Source organism: Mesoplodon bidens (genome assembly GCF_964165515.1).
Source record: "Mesoplodon bidens genome assembly, chromosome: 14".
In the NCBI taxonomy this organism is placed as follows: domain Eukaryota; kingdom Metazoa; phylum Chordata; class Mammalia; order Artiodactyla; family Ziphiidae; genus Mesoplodon; species Mesoplodon bidens.
Window position 1 is genome coordinate 13309481 of NC_138170.1, and position 20953 is coordinate 13330433.

Consider the following 20953-nt stretch of genomic DNA (forward strand, 5'->3'; position numbering starts at 1 on the left):
AAGAGCCTGTGCTCCAGATACTTCCCACCCCAGGCACGGAGGCCACACCATCTGTCCTTGCTTTAAGTTAAAGCATCGAGGTGTCCCCAGAGCCTCCAGGCAGGTTCTGCAGGGTCAGGGAGGAGCTGCCCAATGGGACAGTGCAAGACTCCAGGGCAGCCTTCCTCTAAGCCCAGCATGGGGGCTGATTGTTGCTATTTTCAAATGTTTTTAAGTCTGGTAGAAACCAAAGGGGCCTCCCCAGGGCTGTGATGTTCTGTTTCACACAAGGCTGACCTGTAGGATGAGTGACACCAGCCAAACTCCAGGGCAGCCTCCGCCAGCCGTGGGCGTGCCCCAGTGGGCGGCCGCTCCCCTTGCACAGCCCCAGGACGGCAGCGCTCCCTCTGCGCCCTTATTTCTGGAACTCCTTATTCAGAGCCCAGCATCATCGGAACCACAGTGGGAGGAGGGGTCAGCAGGAAACAAGAGGACGCTCACCCCTTGCCCTGCCTGTCCCTCTAAAGGCAGCCACAGTGGGCCCCGCCCCAGGCCACAGTGAGCACCCTTGGCCTGGTGCCTGCCCACTTTGGCCCCTTCCCTCACCCTGTTTCCTCTTTACCCCGTCCGTGTGTGTCCACCCTCGGTGAACTGCTTAATGACATCAGCTGTGTTGTGGAACCCCGCCGCTCTGAACTGACAATTCTGGATGTCCTTGGACACCAGAGTTGTGTAGACATAGAACTTTAAAGCCTGAAGACCGTCTGGGGATCTCTGATCACCTCTCTTGACAAAGGTGGAAATTTCTAGAAGAACCCAGCAGTGAGGGGACCAGAGACACTCGGAGTGTCCCCATACATCCTCTCCAGGGTACCTCTCCCCCACGGAGCTGCTCCTCACTGACAGGCACCTCTCATCCTCCCCTCCCCGCACTGCCATTGAGTCACGTGCTCAGGCACATGCTCACACCGTCCGTAGCTGAACAGTGTCCTCCGAAATCCATGTCCACTCACATCCCAGCTGGGTGTTTCCCAGAGCATGGTGGATGTGGTGATTGGCAAGATGGAGGCAGGGTGTGTGTGCATTATTTTATTTTGAAAGTCATATATATCCAAAGTATACAAACAGCTTATACAGCTCAATATCAAAGAATGAAACAACCCAAACAAAAAAATGGGCAGAAGAACTAAATATACATTTCTCCAAAGAAGACATGCAGATGGCCAACAGACACGTGAAAAGATGCTCAACACTGCTAATTATTAGAGAAATGCAAATCAAAACTACAGTGTGATATCACCTCTGACTAGTCAGAATGGTCATCATTAAAAAGTCTACAAATAATAAATGCTGGAGAGAGTGTGGAGAAAAGGGAACCCTCCTACACTGGGAATGTAAATTGGTGAGGCCACTATGGAAAACAGTATGAAGGTACCTTAAAAAATTAAAAATAGAGCTACCATATGATCCAGCCATCCCACTCCTGGGCATATATCTGGAGAAGACAAAAACTCTAGTTCTAAAAGATACATGCAGCCCAGTGTTCATTGCAGGGCTATTTACAATAGCCAGGACATGGAAGCAACCTAAGTGTCTGACAGATGAATGGATAAAGAAGATGTGGCACATATATACAATGGAATATTACTCAGCCATAAAAAAGAATGAAATAATGCCATTTTCAGCAACATGGATGGATCTAGAGATTATCATACTAAATGGAGTAAGTCAGACAAAGACAAATATCATATGATACCACTTATAGGTGGAATCTAAAAAAATGATGCAAATGAACTTATTTATAAAACAGAAATAGACTCACAAACATAGAAAACAAACTTATGATTACCAAGGTGGGGGTGAGATAAATTGGGAATTTGGGATTAACAGATACACACTACTATATATAAAATAGATAAGCAACAAGGACCTACTGTATAGCACAGGGAACTATATTCAATATCTTGTAATAACCTATAATGGAAAAGAATCTGAAAAAGAATATATATATACATATTTATATATATATATAATGTATAACTGAATGACTTTGCTGTACACCTGAAAATTATAAATCAACTATACTTCAATAAAAATAAATGAATGAATTTTTTAAAAAAGAAAGTCATATATAAATTTTAATGAGATTTGGAAAAAGTATAACATGCACATCAAATCCATCATTTCAGGGATATTTTTGCTTAGGACAAAGTTAAGTAAAAATTGACTTAATTTAAAGTTGATCCTAAGGAATATATATTAAGTAACGTTGGCACATGGTGGAGCATGAATTGCTGAAATGTGGGCAGTTCTGGAGTGGAAGAAACCATGTGGTTTTGGGGTCTGACAATTCTGAGTTCAAATTCTGTTTTTCTTACTGGTGCTGGGACCCAGTGGCGATTGTTGAATCTCTGAACCTCAGATTTCTCTTCTGCAGAATGGGGTCACAAGGCCTAAATTAGAGGCTTTCTCTGAAGGATTAAGACAAAGCATGACTGAGGATGTGCCTGGCACATGGGATGCTCAGCAAATGAGGTGGCCTCCACATGCTCTGCTGTGAGGCCTCCTGCAGGGTCCCCCAGGCTCCTACCTACGGTCCATACCGCTTCCATCCTTCCCCTCCAGAACCCTGTCTGCATCGTGGGAAGCAGCAGGCTTGTCCTGGTGGGAAGGCAGAGGCCCTGCCAGGTTGCCTAGACAACCAGAGGAAGGCATGTGGGCACCTGGTGATGAATGAGAGCTCTCCCTGCCCCTAACTCCCGGGTCACCTTCAGACCTGGAGCCGTCACACTGAAACCCTCCTCCCACTCACTGTTGGAGCTTTGGAATAAAGGCATCGTGGGTCACCCTGGGGCTGAGCAGGGCAGAGAGATGCCTGTTGCACTATGAGATTGGGCTGGAGCGTGCTTTCTGGAAAGGTCTGGAAAGAAGGCAGGTAGGCCTCTTGCTTAGACAACCTTGGAAATATCATCCTCCAGACATCTGCCCAGGAAGCGGGGCTTGTCCAGAGGCCCGAGTGCATTGTCCCCGGGGCCACCAGCTTGTCCCTGGTGCAGTAGCACAGACTCTCCATCCCAGAGCTGCAGGGGGCCCAGTCTTATTGGCATCTCGCCTGGACACTTCCCAGATCCCCAGGCCCACCGTGATCCCACTTCCAAGGTCTCTTCCAAATGTCAATGTCATGCCCCAGACACACAGCTCGGGGATCACTCATTCAAGTAATCCTATCATTAAAGTATGGACTTCGTTTAATGCATTCCTGATACTTGTGAGATAAATATCTGATATTAATTTCTGATCTTTTTTTTAGTGTGGTGAAATATACATAACATAACATTTACTATTTTAGCCAGTTTTAAGTGTACGGTTTAAGGCCTATGATTTCTAATGGACCTTAATCTACTGATATTGAGTAAGGCTTGGGTAGGTTGGGGAAGTTCACCTCTGCTCACAGGACTCTTAAGGGGCTAGATGGAGACTTGAACCCAGGCTGCCTGATTCCAGAACCGTGCTTATCATAATGACAGTGAGAACCAGAGGAAGAAGAAAAAGCAGCACAATTAATCTTTATGGAGCCTTCACTATGTGCCAGGCATTGTTCTAAGTACTTTAAATATGTAGTTATAATCTCATAGACATTTATATATAACATCTCATTTATATTTATATAGCTAAAGACTCATATATAGTTCCTTTATATATATATATATAACTTCATATATACACACGAGTGTGTGTGTAGCTATGTCTGTGTATATACATAAAACCTTGTTTAATCCTTAGGTCAACACAGTGAGGTGGGTCCTATTTTCAGCCTATTGTACAGATGAGGAAACAGGCCCAGTGAGTTGAGCTACCCAAGGTCACGTGGTGGGTTAGAGGAGCTGGGAATCTAGCTCAGACTGGCTCAGGGCTGGTGTTTGTAGCCCCGCCTAGCCCTCTCCTGTTGTGGGCTGAGGAGGGTGGATTGATGGTCTCTCCTGAGACCCTGCCATAGCATCCTCTCCAAACAGGGAGGCAAAGAGACTGCCCTCACTGAGCCATGTATGTGACTCTGTCACTCTCACCTCACGTGTGCATCTGTGCACTCAGGGGCTCTGGAAGGCCAGCCCATGGCCATGAGGCTTGCAGAGGGAGCAGTCCTTGAGGGCTGACCCCGTGACCCTCAGCTCAGCATCATGGTGCCTCCCCAGAGATGCGTGGGCCCCTACGTAAATCAATGGGTGGCCCCTACCAGCTAAACCCTTGGAGAGAGTGGATCTGTGGGTAGCCTGGACCGTTGACGGTCCCCAGGTACTTTGAGATGATTCATCCTGCCCCAGCCCCTGGAGTGAGGAAGGAAGCGGTGAACAGGGCCCGGCTGGGTGTGGGCCCATTCTCCCAGCAGCGCCAGCTTGGCCTTCCTGTGGCAGCCACCGCAGGAGCACAGCCACCACCGCTGCTGCCGTCTCTGTGACCTGGTGGCAGCTCGTGAGCTGTGCATCTGGGGGTGGAGGTGGGAAGAGTATTCTGGCTGGTTTCTGGAGAGCCTGTTTCCCCATAAGGCTCATCTCTGTTACCTTTCAGCTGCATCAGCACATGAGGTTTCTGGCTTTGTGTATTTATGTTCCGGTGCTGGCTCCTGGCCTGTATCTCTATTCACCAGAAAAGCTGGAGTGCTGGGCTTCTAGAAACGTGTACCTGGCAGCCCTCAGGAAAATAAAATGATAGCCCAGGAGATGGGCACTTGAGCTCACAGCTGGCTGCTGTAGCATGAAGAGCTGACACTGGAGGACAGTCCTGTGTACTGCCTGCCTGTCCCCGCAGAAAACAATGTTGCAATCATTTAGGGGGTTTTATGGTGCTTTTACAAAACCTACAGTTAAGTCCCCTACATACGAACCTTCAAGTTGTGAACTTTCCAAGATGTGAACGTGCGTTCGTGTGTCCAGTCACGTAAGTTAGTTCACATGGCTGGCACATTGTGTGCATCCTCTACAGGTGGTTGTGCTTTTGTGTACTTTGCTGTATAGTAGTGTATAGAATACAGTAGTACAGTATCTTTATTTCAAGCCCAGGATGTCCGGAAGCAAGCGTAAAAGCAGTGGTATATAGCGGATTGTGTTAGTTGGGTACCTAGGCTAACTTTGTTGGACTTGCAAACAAATTGGACTTATGAATGCGCTCTTGCAACAGAACTCGTTCACATGTAGGGGACTAACTGTATTTTAATTAGACCTTCTAAGAGTCCTGAACTTAGGAGCAAGATACAGGAGAGGCGGAGACGCTACCTTTTCTTCTCTGGTGCTCAAGCCACCCCCGGTTCATACCCAGCAGAGCCCTTGGCCTCGAAGCTGATCCTCATTGCTATGCAGCTGAGAGGAAAGAGATGGGCGTGAAGGTGGGGCTGGGGGAGGCCCTCCTCTTCTCTCCCCAGCACCAGATCCCACTCGCAGAGCAGAGAGAGAGGGGCCTGGAGACCCTAACCTTGTCAACCATGCGGGGGCTAGCAGTTCTGCACGGCCATAACGAGGCAGAGGGGGCTCAATGCCCCCTGTTTACAGAGGGTGAGAGACCCCTGCCCTGACACTGGCCACCTTTCCGGAAGCGCCGTGTGCCCATTGGGTGCTTGCACAGGCAGGCGTGGAGCAAGCGCAGGTCCTGCTTTCCCCGAGCCCAGCTCAGATCCTGACAGGCCTGCCCACCGTGGGGAACCTTGCTTCATGCCCCTGGGTCCCCGCATCCAGATCTAAAGAACGGGCTAATCGTGCCGATCCTGGCAGGACGGTTGGGAGATGAAGCGATGAGGTGTGTATGATGGGGCTTCGCACAGACCGGGGAGCTGTGTAAATGCACAGCTCTCTCAGCAAAGCGTCCACTGCGGGCACTGCCATGCTCGTCACGTCAGCTCACCTGGGCTGGACCCGAACTTCATGTCTGAAACATGGTCCTTATCCTCCCAACTCAATAGCCCCCCCTACAGCCCAGAGTAGCCCAGCCTCTTGTGAGGTGAGTGGAGAAGCAGGCTGGGCTCCAACCAAGACGCGGGTGTGTATAGGCCCGGGCCGGCAGCAGCCTGAGGCTTCCAGAACTGCCCCCAGGAGAGGGACTCAGTGCCACCCACCTCTCACCACTGCCACACACGTACCTGTGCACAGACACAGACGTGCACATTCACACACACATTCGCACATGTGCACACACACACAGAGACACATCCATCTACACACAGGCAGGCACATAGACACACATTCACACACAGACACATACACAGACATGCACATTCACACACATGCACACACACACCCATTCAAACATATATTCAGACATGTGTAACAAAGACACACCTTCACACACACACGCACAGACACACCCCTTCACATAGACCTTCACATATCCACACACGTGTTCACACACAGATACACATACACAGACATGCGAATTCACACACACACATACAGAAACTCAAACTCACTCATGTACACACTTGTACACACAGACATACATACTCACACATATATATATACACATACAGACACTCAGACATAAACACACATGTACAGGCACACACAGACATTCACACTCACTCGTGCACACACACAGACACACTCACACTCACACCATCAACAGTGCCTGGCTGATACACAGGGTTGGTCTTAGTAAAAAAAATACTGACCTTTGTCCACCATCCTCTCCTGTTCCCCGCAGGCACCAAGGGGTCTGACCCAGGGCAGCCTCAGAGTCCCCAGGCGGGGCGTCTCCAGGTAGGGCCCAGCAGTGGGCGCTGCCCAGTTGGACGTGGTGGCATCAGGCTCCTTGCTGTCCCCTGGCCACACATGTGCCCCTGCGTGAGGTGGACCATGCAGCCCACAGGAAAAACCATGAAATGTTGGATCCGGGTTACCCACTGGCCAGTCCTAGCATGGAACTTGTTGTGAGTGGTCACCTCCTGAGCCACCATCCGCAGGACCCGGCATGGGAGCCAGTGGACTCCATGGACCACCACTCCAGAGTCTGCGGCAGGCGGGGTGACCAGTGCCCATCCCTGGCCCCGCAGGTGGCTGCACAAGGCAGATTTCCGCTAAACCTCCCGGGCCCAGGTGTTCTGTTCTCCCCTCTCACGCCAGGTCCTGTCGCCAGGAGAATGAGGCAACAGTGTCCTCAGTTGGGGTCCTCCCTTGTGGCCAGAGGTGCTGGGTGAGTTACAGGAAGAGGCACAAGAAAAAGTGGTCACTTCCACTCCATCCCTGGTCGTCCTCCCTCAGGCATCAGCCTCCAGCTGTGCTGTGGACCACTGGCCTCCGCCCCTCCAGCCTCCGCCCCTCCAGCCTCCACCCCTCCGCCCCTCCATCCCTACTTCTCTCCCCTCCACTCCCACCCGCAGTGCTAAGTTCTGATCCTTTTCCACACAGAGCAGATGATCTTTATTCCCAGGTCCCTCTGGGCTCCAGACCTTGCTGTTCATATTCCCAAAGGCACTAAGATTCTTTGCTGAACAAAAGGACCCTAGTCTCCCACCTTAGCTGTGAAAAAGGAAAAAAAAAAAAAAGAAAGAAAGAAAAGAAAAAGACAGATGCTTATAATTGAATGGCTTTTCTTATTGTTTTGCTTTGGTTTTGTTTCCTTAACATTTCCCAGATCAAAGTCTGAGGCAAGACTCCTGTCCTCAACCAGATAAAAATCCCAAGGGTGATTTTTCATTTAAGTGAGGGGAAAAGTGAAGGTTACTGGTGTTAATGTAAGAATAAAAAGATAACTCACACAGGTAACAGAATGAAAGCCTCAGGTATAGATAAGTGGTTGGCTGAGCGCAAATGAAGTGGGTCTATCTCAAGAATTACGGAATCACATTGTGATTCTTGGTTCCCCTGCTGCTACTTCTTGAGGAATTGCTTTTGGTTTGGTCTTTAAGGATCTTGCCGCTGAATTGTCTGGGGAAAAATGTCTATATCTGTTGGAAACTTTTCTCTTACTGATGAAAGGGGGGATCTATTGGCACTCTAATTAACAGGGGAGGGGGAACACTTGCATTCAGACCCACCCCTGGCTGGATGAGACTCTGGAACCCACCTTCCCGGTTCAGGCCTGGGTTCATCTGAGAGGTTAGGAAGGCTTCCAAGTGGAGGGGGCATCTATCTGACCAAGGCCGGTGGCATCAATACTCCAAGTTATGGCGCTCAAATTTGGGGGCCCTTTGAATGTAAGGTTGTATACGTGATAGATGAGAGACTGGCTCAGGGCCCCAATAACCTTAGGCCCTGGTTAGGAGCTGAACCAAAGGAGAACAAGGTAAAACAAAGGTGTTTGGGCCCAAGAGAGGCAGGTTCATTGGATGTAGGGAGCCTCTTTCCCAACCCCCTGTCAAAGACGTGTGACGGCCTCAGCGGGCCAGACTTGCTGCCTGTCTTGCTGCCTTCTTGGCCTGGCTCCATCCCAGCCTCTCCCAGTCAGTCGACTTGGTGGGGTGGCTTTTATTAAATGGCTGTTTCACCTTTAATCTGTTAAAGCCAGTCCATGAAAGTCATTACCTGCAGAGAGACAGAGAGTGGCAGTGCAAATACACATGCACTCATGCACATACACATGTGCACACGCATGAACAGTAGTATGTTGGGGGAAGTTCATGCCAATGAAGGAAATTAAATATACTCGTTGGAGAGAAAACCCAGCCACTGGCGTACCGTTCCCATCACAGTAGAGATGAATCACGTGGTTGGTGCCCCGTGGTCTGCAGTTGAATCACAGGACTTGTTTGACTTTATCCCTAAATCATCACGGAGGGCCACCGGTGCCAGCTTCTGAGCTTTTTTGCAGACTCTACAGATCACAGGAGAGAATAAAACAACCTTTCTTCAGCTCTGGACCACAATGTGGGAAAAGCCTACCCCGGCTGGAAAGGGGAAAGGGGAAGGGGGGGGAGTCAAGGAAATCTCTTCAAGAGAAAAAAAAAAAAGGAACCATCTTTACTCTTTCCCAAACTGACAAATTTGACTTGTCAGATGCAAGTTCAACTTATGGACAGCGCACTCACAACTGATAATCTCCACAGTAACTGCTGTGTCACGTGACAACACAGAGGCAGTGGAGCCAGGCGAGCTGCTCTCCAGACTTCTGGCAGATTCCACAAAGTCCGCCTAATTAACAGGCGTGGAATGGAGACCTCGGTTTAGGTCCTTGGCAGACGTTCTTAAAGAAGAATGAAGATGTTTTCGCGCCTTCTCTTCCCGTTCACGGGGCCCTGTGCTGGGGTCAGGGAGGCTGCAACCGACTACGCCCTCACCCTCCCTCCTGATCTCCCAAGCTCCAGGCAGCACTTCTAAATGCGGCTCTTTGCAGCATCGTGTCTGGAGAAAAACTCTTAATTCTTCTCTTGAGGCTTTAAAATATCAGAAACTGGTGAGAGAGCGAGCGAGCCAGGAATACACCTCCAAATGATCCCAATTCTTCTTTTCATTTAAGATCATAAATTTCTAGGGACTTCCCTGGTGGTCAAGTGGTTAAGAGTCCGTGCTTCCACTGCAGAGGGCGCAGGTTTGACCCCTGGTCAGGGAACTAAGATACCGCATCAGCGCGGCCAAAGGAAAAAAAATATATATATATATATCTACTTTAGTTTCCCACTGCTTCTCCCAGCAAAATACAGGTCTGATATATTTAAAGCTCTCCGTCCCTGATGTCATTCTGTTCTTATATGACAAAATGCTATCTCCTTCCCAAGACCTACTCTTTTAGTCGAGTTTAATGTAGGTCTGGTGACTTGATAAAGGTGGAAAGTTGGTTCATTTTCAGAGGCTCAGAGAATGAGTTGCCTCTGGGCTGCTAAGAATCTTTGTGACTTTCTCCAATGAGGAGGTGACAGGGCTGCCGGCCCTTGTGGCCCAGCCCGTTCATGGTCAGTGGCTGCCCTTTCCACTGCCAGCTTCGACCTGCAGAAATCTGTGCCCAGGCCACCCAGGCAGCTCTGCTTGTCCCAGACTCCAGCATTTTGCTTTGTCTGCCCCTGGACAGTTGCCCCATTGTCTCCAGGTTAATAAAGTTTTGGTCACAACACGACGATTTCAAACGTCTCTTGGGCCCCTTTGCCCTTCATCTGGGACGGGGTGGTCCATCAATTCTGTCGGAACTGTCTCTTCCGAGTCAGGTCTGTGGAGTTAGTGTGAGCCTGGGGGTAACCCCGACTGCCAACCAAACTGTGCGTGTGAGTGTGCATGAGCTGTGGAAATGGACAAAAACCGCCTGAGAACAAGCAAAGGCTGTTTAGTGGGGGCTTGTCCTAGCCAGGGCATCAGACACCATCACTTGCATTTGGCATCGCTGAGGCAGGCAGGGCTTGGGCTGGGGACAGGGGAGGGGAAGATTCATGGGGGAAAAGAGGGAGGGTTCCAGGTGTGCCCTGCTTGGAGGCTGTCAGTAGGGGAAGCTGCAGGCGGCAACTAGCTGTAGGTGGGGCATCCTTATGGGATGGGTTAGGGATGCACATCTGTCTTTCTCTTGTTGGTCCCTAGTTGGAAGTGGGGACAACAGCTAGGGAAACTCTCAGTTATTAATCAAGTCCTGGCAGTTTGAGGCCAATTGCTATGGAGTTGTTTGACTTCCCGGGCTGGGTGCTGCACATGGTGGGTCCGAGTTCTATCTTATCCATGCACTGGCCATTATCCTTATGTATGTTCAGTCTCAGAATGTGTATAAGAGTGTCTTCTCCCAGAACTTGCTTGATATTAGTAAGAAGTTGAACAGGTCGGGGTAGGGGAAGGAAACTCATCTTTTTTTACAAATAACCACAGGTGGAAATTCAGGGTGCTTTTGAGAGAAATGAGTTTGAGGGTTTCTATAGCAACTGTTCCTTTGGCCCAGCTGAAGGTCACCTCATGGTCGATGACCTTTCTCAGGCGCTGCTGGGAATTGAAGATCATACGTTGGAGGCCAAATTTGGGTCCCACATGGGCCAGAATGGAAACCATGAAATAGATCAAGGTAGCCTCCAGATATGCCCACCCCCTGCCTTCTCTTTCCTCCCCACTTTGTCCCACCCCAGGAAGCCAACTCACTACCAAACCCACCACGGGCCCAACTTCAGGGCCTTATCTTCAGACTTACTGCTTTTTACCAAGGGAAGAGTCATTGAGAAGGCAGTCAAGGCTGATCTATTTTTAACCAGGAGACAAAACTCAAAGACAAGAACTCTGTCCCTGGTTATGGACTGTCACATTCCTTGCAGCAGGTGGTGGGTTCTGAAATGCTGTGGTCCAGATGGCAGCCAACTCCACCCACATGTCAGGTGGGCGACAATGATTCCAGATGTACTCCTTGTTTAGACAAGGAGTTTCTGCCCCCAGTAACATGACTTTGAGCAGCAAAATGATTCTAGACCTTTCCAGAGGTCACAGACTGGAGGCTTGGGGGCCACGTTCAGTCTGAAGATGTGTTTTGCTTGGCACACTTGTGTTTTAAGTTTTTTAATTACTTGTCAAGATTTAAAAATCAGCACATAAAAAAAAGTCTGTATTTTTAAACTTCTGTTAGAAAATGGGATGATCTGGGTCACCTCCCCACCCAAGGATGCTCAGCAGAAGAGCAGCTGCCCTATTTTCTTCTCCACCATGGTCCCCGTTTGGCCTACAATTTTTCCCTGTTTGTGGACTAGATGTGTGTGTGTGTGTGTGTGTGTGTGTGTGTGTGTCCTTTCTCCCCCATCCCAGCCAAATTCATATTGAAATGCTAACTTCCAATGTGATGGTATAAGGAGATGGGGCTTCTGGGGAGTAATTTGGTCTTAAGGGCAGAACCCTTATGAATAGGATTAGTGCCCTTATAAGAGAGACCCCAGAGGGTCCCCTTGCCCTCTTTCTGCCATGTGAGAATATAGTAAGCAGTCTGATCCCTCTCCTGGGCATATATCTGGAGAAAACCCCAAGTCGAAAAGATACCCCAATGTTCATTGCAGCACTATTTACAATAGCCAAGGTGTAGAAGCAACCTAAATGTCCATCAGCAGAGGAATGGATAAAGAAGATGTGGTACATATATATAATGGAATATTGCTCACCCATAAAAAAGAACAAAATAATGCCATTTACAGCAATATGGATGGACCTAGAGATTATCATACTAAGTGAAGTAAGTCAGCAAAAGACAAATATCATATGGTATCACTCATATGTGGAATCTAATTTTTTTAAAAATGATGTAAATGAACTTATTTACAAAACAGAAACAGACTCACGGCTTTCGAAAACAACCTTATGGTTACCAAAGGGAAAATATAGTGGGGAGGGATAATGTAAGATCTTGGGATTAACATACATACACTACTATATATAAAATAGATAATCAACAAGGGCCTACTGTATAGCAGGAACTCTACTCAATATTCTGTAATAACCTATATGGGAAAAGAACTTGAAAAAATATCAATATATATATATGGATAACCGAATCACTATACTGTACACCTGAAATTAACGCAACATCGCAAATCAACTATACTCCAATAAAATTAAAAAAAAAAAGAAAAAGAAAAAAATACAGCAGTCTGCAACCCAGAAGAGGGCCCTCACTGGAACCTGACCATGCTGGCACCCTGATCTTGGACTTCCAGCCTCCAGAACTGTGAGAAATAAATGTCTGTTGTTTAAAACAGTCTGTGGGGTAGTGGGTGGTTAAGGTGCCCGTTTCAGAGTCAGCTATGTGACTTTACCTCTCAGAGCCTCAGTTTCCTTATCTGTCAAATGGGATAGGACCCCTGGTTCCCAAGTTCATGAGGCTTCCCTGGACATGCGTCCAATGTGGCCAGTAGGGAGTATGGTTGGATGTCAATGATATCCATTTGGATAGGCTGGTTATGCTGTGGTGATAAATAAAGCCCAAACTCAGTGTCTGCACCAGCACAGGTGTATCTGTTGCACGTACTGCATGCCTGTCTTGGACCAGCAAGGCTCTGCTGGGCATCACCCTCACTCAGGGGTGCAGGGTGATGAAAACTCCCTTCTAAGTTTGCCATTGGTCTCTGTGACACGGAGAAGGGGACGTGGTATATCAAGCCCTGGGCTTACGGGCCTCTTCACAGAAGAGGCACTTGTTACCTCAACTCCCATTTCATTGGCCCCAGTAAGTCACAAGTCACAACTAACTTCAAAGAGTGCCCCAAACCTCATGACTCCAAGTGCTGCACTCTCCCCCCACAGCACAGCTGGCTCCCCAGAGAGGACACCCTGCTCCACCACTCACTTCCAAGGAGACCTTCTTGAACAGGTTTGCCCTGAGGGATAGAAGAATGTTTTCCTCCTCAAATGCTAGGCCTATCAGTGAAGTAATAATGACACATCTCAATGAAAAGACCCCAAAGACAAGATGCCTCCTGTGCTTCAGTGTATAAGACCATGGTCTTCATACCCAACCAAGGCTTCTCTTAGGTTTTTGGTGGGACGAGCATGTGGCATATTCTGTGTGCTGGTGCCACGCCCACATGTGACAGCTTGATGCTGACCCTCACAGCAGTGTCCTATACAGTGAAAGAGGGAGAGCCCTATTCAACCCAGGGTTCCTCCTAAATTAAAGATAATTCTCACGTTGACGGGAGACTGTTAAATGTTCAGGGAATGTTATTGCAGGTAGCCTCCAAGGTCTGACAAGAGTTTGCCTCTTTTTGTTGTGGTGTAAAGACCTCTTTGGAGGATGGTATATAGGTTCTTACGGTGTGACCATGAACTCTGGGAAAGTGTAACCTTGGTCCTACTCCCCAACAGGGAGCAGAAAGTGCCGTCTCCTCACTGCCCCGAGACCCATGGGTGTCCATGGATATGAAAGGCCTCTCTGATATCCATCCTTCAGCACCATTCTGAGGCCTCTCTAAAGAAGGCCAGGAAGAGCCAGCTAAGAAGACTGCACTGTAAACCCAGAACCCAGAGACCCTAACCCTAAGGCACTGTGCCTGGTGGCTATTAGGACACCCTTGGATAAAAAAGAAATGGGAAAATCATTTTGGAAGTGATTTTGGAAATGCTGTCCCAGATGACAAGAGCCCCTGTGGTGAGGATGACTACTCATCCTGTCCTGGGCCTTCTCTGCAGCACTTTCTGGGCTTTGCTTCTTTGAGTCACCGCAGTAACCTATCCAGTAGCTACTATCGTGATTTCTGTTTTACAGATAAGAATTACTCAACTCAGAGTGGTCTGAATGTTACAAAACACCCTCAAGCACTGCATCGCCTCCAAAATAACCCCACTTTGTACTGTATATGCGGTAGGACAAAAGCTCCATCTCTCCCCAAGCCCCCCCTGCTTTCCAGCGAGCAGAGCATCACCTCCCCCGCTCCCACTTTCCCCTGGGAGGAGCTGGTGTCCTCAAGGTCCCCCTAATCTGTGGCAGGCCCTGACGTGAGGGCTGGACAGGATTCAGCAGAGACGCATGCCTCTGTTCCTCCCCCCCTCCTTACATAAAGTCATTTAAAAAGGTCAAAACCACACTGAGCTCATCATGGCAAAACTGAGATTCAAACCACGCAGACCAAACTTTGAGCCGCTAAACTGTCCTGCCTCCTATTATAATATGATTATAGTATAACCCAAATCTGAAAGACCACCCACTGCTTTCATTATTGGATCCTTCCAATAAACTGGTCATGCTGGTAAGCACCATTCCCTAAAGAAATCGAAAATGACTATTCTAAAATAAATCTGGAGGACACACCCAGCCACAAAGTGGGAGGCGTTTTATACCAACACAACCAGGGCCTTTCTCTCCAGCCAGTCTGTGCTCAGGGCTAAGAATCTAAGACTCAGCCCCCCGGGGTGGGAGGGCAGTTTGAGGCTGGGAGAGAAACAAGAGATGCCAGTTGGCAGCAAGAGGCAAACAGGGTAAAGAAAGAAAAGGATTTAAAAGGCAGATGGGAGAATTCTGACAGCTCTGAATGTCCTTGTGAAAGGTCCAGGACTGGTGGGCGGAGCTTAGGGGGGGGGCACACTGGGTGGGCGGGGCTCATTTGCATAACACGTAACATCAGGTAGAGCCGCGTCATTGGCCAGCCTCTTAATTGGACCTGGGTCCGGAGAAAAACACTTACCTCTGATCCTTGAGTGCTTTTTCTAAAGAACAGAAGTATGTCGTTTTAGAAATAGAGTCACAAAAAATGCTAGAAGAATAACATGCATTATTTAAGGACTTCAAGGTACTCCTTGATGCTTGACTTACCCGGAAGCACCTTGGCTTATTCTCAAGGATAAATGCGCCATCACAGGCGGGACAGGGAAGGGGGAAAGGTTATTTTAACATTTTATTCACTATCCCTCAGATTCATATGGAGAGCATTTTAAGGATTATTTTAAGCCTGAGGACATCCCTGGTGGCACAGTGGTTAAGAATCCGCCTGCCAATGCAGGGGACACGGGTTCGAGCCCTAGTCCAGGAAGATCCCACATGTCGCAGAGCAACTAAGCCCATGCGCCACGACTACTGAGCCTGCGTGCTGCAACTACAGAAGCCCGTGTGTGCCTAGAGCCCATGCTCCACAACAAGAGAGGCCACCGCAGTGAGAAGCCCGCGCACCGCAACGAAGAGTAGCCCCCGCTCACCGCAACTAGAGAAAGCCCGTGCGCAACAATGAAGACCCAACGCAGCCAAAAACTAACTAATTAATTAATTAATTATAAAAAACAAAAAACGAAAAAACTCTGAGTCTTCTTTCTTGGTGTGACCAACATAGCCTGCGAGGTGGCATTATTAAACCTTTGCAGGTGAGGAGACTAAGAGAGATGAATTTCCTGGCGTGGCCCAGTGTAGGGGAATTCTCCACCAGGGCCTGGGTCTCTCAGGCCGTCTGCAGCTGCCACTGTGGGTTGACCCCCATTCTGGATGCATTTCTTGGATTAGCATCGCTGGAGTGGGGGAGCGGGGAGGGAGGAAAAGGACACATTACACTGAAAAGGGGAAATGGAAATGCAAGAGGGGAAACTGAGTGAGAGAAAGTCGGGATGGAAAATGAAGGAAGCTCCTGCCAAGACACTGAGCTCAGGGAGGTGCTGGGCCCATAGAGGAGAGGGCAGACTTGGTGGGGGGCTCTGTTAGGACTGAAATCCTTGTTAACACGGGCTCAGCAAGAGAAACCTGCAGAGTCCCGGTGGACTTACAGAAGCTTCCTCTCCAACAGCTAGGTGCAGAGCCCTACCCCGCTTCTACTGGCCCCCCCAACTCTGCACTTGGCAAGACTCTCCTGTCGTCAGCTCCTCTGTATCTGGTGTCCCTCTTGGCTCTAGAACCTGTAAGTGAACCCAGCAGTCACACAGCATTCTAGGAATGCATTCTTTCCAGTTTCCTGCACTGGTTTTCCAAATCACCTCGGAAGTACCTTTAAATATGAGGCTCTGGACTTGGAGGGCATCATGCTAAGTGAAGTAAGTCAGAGAAAGATAAATACTGTATGTTATCACTTATATATGGACACTAAAAAATACAACAAACTAGTGAATATGACAAAAACGAAGCAGACTCACAGATATAGAGAACAAATTAGTGGTTACCAGGGGGGTGGGGGAAGGAGGGAGGGGCCAGGTAGGGGTGGGAGAGCGGGAGGTACAAACCGTAGGGTGTAAGATAGGCTCAGGGATATATTGTACAACATGGAGAATATAGCCAATATTTTGTAATAACTGTAAATGGAAAGTCACCTTTAAATATTGCATAAGAATAAAAAATTTAAAGAAAAAAAATGAGGAGTTCTGCTCACCACAAGCTCCACAACAGGTGGTAGGAGCAGTGTTGGCAGGTTTTGACAATTTTGTTAAACTGCACATCAGGTTAGGTTTTCTGAGGTAACTAGACCTGTCTGAAGATAGAGTCCACGCTGCCGGCAGGGGCTCTCACAGGACAGGCCTTCCCCATGTGGACGTGTGTCAGGGCAGCGAACACACGTAGCTTCTAACTCTGTTCTTCCCTCAGCCCTGCCTGTGGAACCTCTGGGCTCACGTGCTAACTCTGAAGTCAAACGTTCCTCAGACTCTGTTTTAGAAAACTGTAAACCTCAAGACACATTTCTATCTGAAAGTTGGGTTTAACCATACAAAATTTATAAAACTTCTTTTTCTCCTTTTTTTCTTCCAGTTTTACTGAGGCATAACTGACATATAGCACTGCGTACGTTTCCGGCATCCAGCATCATGATTTAACTTAACATATATCAGGAAATAGTGACCACCATACACATAGTGAACATACATCATCTCATACTACAAAATAAAAGAAAAAGAAAAATCTTATTTTCCTGTGCGAAGAACTCAGGATTCGCTCCCTTAACAACGTTCGTAGGAAACATGCAACAGTGTTCATTATATTTAACCCTGTTGTACATGACACCCCAGTACTTATTTTTCTTCAAACTGAAAGTTTGTACCTTTTGATCACCTTCATCCAACTTATAAAATCTTACAGTTTTATTTATTTATTATTATTTTTTAGCTGCACTGGGTGTTCTTTTCTGCACGTGGGCTTTCTCTAGTTGCGGTGAGCAGGGGCTACTCTTCGTTGCGGTGCGCGGGCTTCTCATTTTGGTGGCTTCTCTTGTTGCAGAACACGGGCTCTAGTCGCACAGGCTTCAGCAGTTGTGGGCACGTGGGCTCAGTAGTTGTGGCTCGCAGGCTGTAGAGCACAGGCTCAGTAGTTATGGTGCACTGATTAGTTGCTCTGCGACATGTGGGATCTTCCTGGACCAGGGCTCGAATCCGTGTCTCCTGCATTGGCAGGCTGATTCTTAACCACTGCACCACCTGGGGTGTCCCGAAGTTTTATAATTTTAAAGCCCTAAACTTTTATTTTTAAAAAAAGAGCAAAATTTGGTAGACTTGATCAATATCACAGCATATGGGGAAGATCTTCACGACCGGAAGGTTGTGAGGGAGCCAGACGTGAGGCTGTGTGGACAAGGGAGCAGCAAAGGCCCTGAGGTGTCAAACAAGGAAGCACACCAACAATTCCGTATCTTTTTGTTGACAGAGTTGTTTTTCACATGACTTGTGGAATTTTCTAGATGAGATCCTCTCCATTATGTCGATGAGAAAATTGCAGCCCAAAGAGGCAAGGGACTCACCCAAGGGGCCCCAAGAGTGAGGGGTAGAGCAGGGGTTCTCACCCTTGGCCTCTGACCCCACCTACTGTTGTTCGTTTCGCTACATTGCTCCTTTGGGGGAACTGGAGTCCTCCTCCTGGAATGTTTACATGAGGAAAAGATGTAATGCCACGTCATTTCAGAGGGGGCTGGTCTTCACATTCAAGGGTGACATGAACCCTAAATGAAGAGGCAGTTTTTCTTACTCTCCCATGGAAATATCTATGTCACATCTTAACATTTCCACTTCATGTTCCAAGACCTGTCATTAACTTTTCATGATCTGTGAGTGGATTTTCCATTTTGTGTATTTTTCTGAAGGACCTGAGGCTCTTTGCTTTTTGTGGCAAGACAGGTTTTAAACATCCTCAGGAGGAGAAGGAAAGTTGGCCATAAAAGATCTCAAAAGTGGGAGAAGGTTTCACCGTTGGCTCATCTGAGCATGGCACATGTACCCCTGATGCCAAAAACTCAGCCTCTGTGCACTGGTGCTGAATTGAATCTCGGAGACAGAGTTTTGGGTGAAGTAGAAAAGTATAGCTTTATTTCTTTGCCAGGCAAAGGGGGTCACAGGGGGCTCATGCCCTGAAAAACTGTGTGCTGCAACCCAGGAGGGATTTGGTGAGGAGTTTTATAGCAATGGTTCAAGGGTGGTTTGCTGATAAGGATCGTGATGTGTGCAGGGCCTGCATTCCTTTAATCTGGGCTCAGGTGGTCTCCTGATGCGCTTCTCTGATTCTCAACGAATGAATAATGCTTCATCAAGTACTTAATATGTTTCTTTGTTGGGGATTTTAGTTCTGTAGAAGAGCTCAAAGATACTGTTATGTGTATCGCTTGAGGTGGAGCCAGGACCCTATCCCAAGCCTGCACCATTGTTTCTTTTCTTTTCTTTTTTTTTTTTTTTAACATCTTTATTGGAGTACAATTGCTTTACAATGGTGTGTTAGTTTCTGCTTTATAACAAAGTGAATCAGTTATACATATACATATGTTCCCATATCTCCTCCCTCTTGCATCTCCCTCCCACCCTCCCTATCCCACCCCTCTAGGTGGTCACAAAGCATGGAGCTGATCTCCCTGTGCTATGCAGCTGCTTCCCACTAGCTGTCTATTTTACATTTGGTAGTGTATATATGTCCATGCCACTCTCTCGCTTTGTCCCAGCTTACCCTTCCTCCTCCCCGTATCCTCAAGTCCATTCTCTAGTAGGTCTGTGTCTTTATTCCTGTCTTACCCCTAGGTTCTTCATGACATTTTTTTCCTTAAATTCCATATATATGTGTTAGCATACAGTATTTGTCTTTCTCTTTCTGACTTACTTCACTCTGTATGACTTCTTGGCTGCTCCTCCCTTGTCTCTGCATCCCCTCCCTTCCCTGATTAGCAACTGTTCGAATCTGCCCTTTGGAACTCAGGGAAGGTCATGGAGGCTGGAGTTTATTCCCTATAAACAAGAAACACGGGACACAGAAAGGATTCTGTGCCCAGGAGTCCCACAGGCTCCTGCTTGGTTTCACCCCCAACCAAGAGAGTTGGATGCAGAATCCATGCCCCACTCCAAAATAACCATGTGTTCCACATGTATGAAATTTACAAGTAGTTGCACAGGAATAGCAGAGCTTGTGAAATTATAATATCGAAGAGTAATGAGCGGTAAAGAGGAACGATGAACTCACAGTCTAGGGGCCATGTTTTCAAGTCTCCATTGAGACTGAGTTTGTTTTCTGTGATCTGTCACATTTTCTGCTGGTCAATGTTTCCCTTTGGGGAGCCTGGCCAATGAAAAGTCACGCAGAAAACAGTCACTCCCAGAAATGCCAGAAAAGCAGGGCAGGCAAATGCCCTCGTTTTCCAAGGAGCAGACTGTGTAAACCAGAAGAGGGTACTTCTTATGTTATCTTTGGCAAAACTCTCAGATGAGTTAGCAAATAGTGACTGGAGATAAAGTAAAACTTGGTTCAAAGGTCAACCTTTGCACCAACTCAGGTTACATTCCACTCTCCGCCTTAGCAAAGCAGGGCAGACCCCAAAGCAAGCAGCAGACAGCAAAAACAACCTCAAGATTTCCCTGAATAGAGACCCATGGGATCTGGGGCCGATTGCAATTCTCCTCACTTGCAAATGTGCTGGGGCAATTGGCTACCCATGGAAGAAAGACTAAAGTAGTAAAAGAAAAGATAGGACAACAAGTTTATGACCTTGGAGTTAGAGACGGCACGGCCTCAAGCAAACACAAATCACAAAGGCAAACAGAGAAAGAGTGATGTCAGCCTTTATCAAAATGTGAAACTTCTGATTCAAAATCAGAAATCACTAGAAGCTGAGATAAAAGAAAAGCCACAGAGTGGGAAAAGATATTTGTAATATTTTATATATAGATGTGTGTATGTATGTGTATTTACGCATATGTGTGTATACATATACAGATATATCTACATATATGCAGAAATGTATACACATACACATAAAGGCTGGATTATTATCCAGACTCTATTAGGAACTCCTATCAATCCGTAAGAAAAAAAGACCACACCATCAACCCAATGGAAAAACAGATAAAAAGATGACCACCCAGTTCATAAAGTGGGAGGGTCCGAAGGGACTCTTGCTTTATCTCTATGGTGCAAATTATGTCCAGTGAGAGCTTATTCTTATATAAATTTTACAAAGAAAAATAAAGAAGAAAATTACCTGAAGATGAACCCAAGCAATGGGATGTATTAGTTTGCCAACACGTAGGAAGGGAGCACTTAATCTATAAGATATGAGCCCTCTGGTGTGAAGCTGGGCAACTACAGGGCAGCAAAGGCCAGAGCTGGACCCAAACAGGACAGAGAGGCAGCAGGCAACATGGCTGCAAGAGGGAGGCCCAGCCCCTCGCAGCTCTGTGCCTGGTAG

General features: G+C 47.6%; 1 long non-coding RNA gene across 1 annotated transcript in view; it reads left to right on the forward strand.

Annotated features, from left to right (window-relative positions):
• Positions 1 to 16466, forward strand: part of LOC308628145 — an 81083-nt gene extending 64617 nt beyond the window's left edge. Inside the window, exon 3 of the long non-coding RNA XR_014017502.1 lies at positions 15248 to 16466. This is a non-coding gene — a long non-coding RNA (uncharacterized lncRNA). The remainder of the gene's footprint in view (positions 1 to 15247) is intronic.
• Positions 16467 to 20953: the final 4487 nt, after the last annotated feature.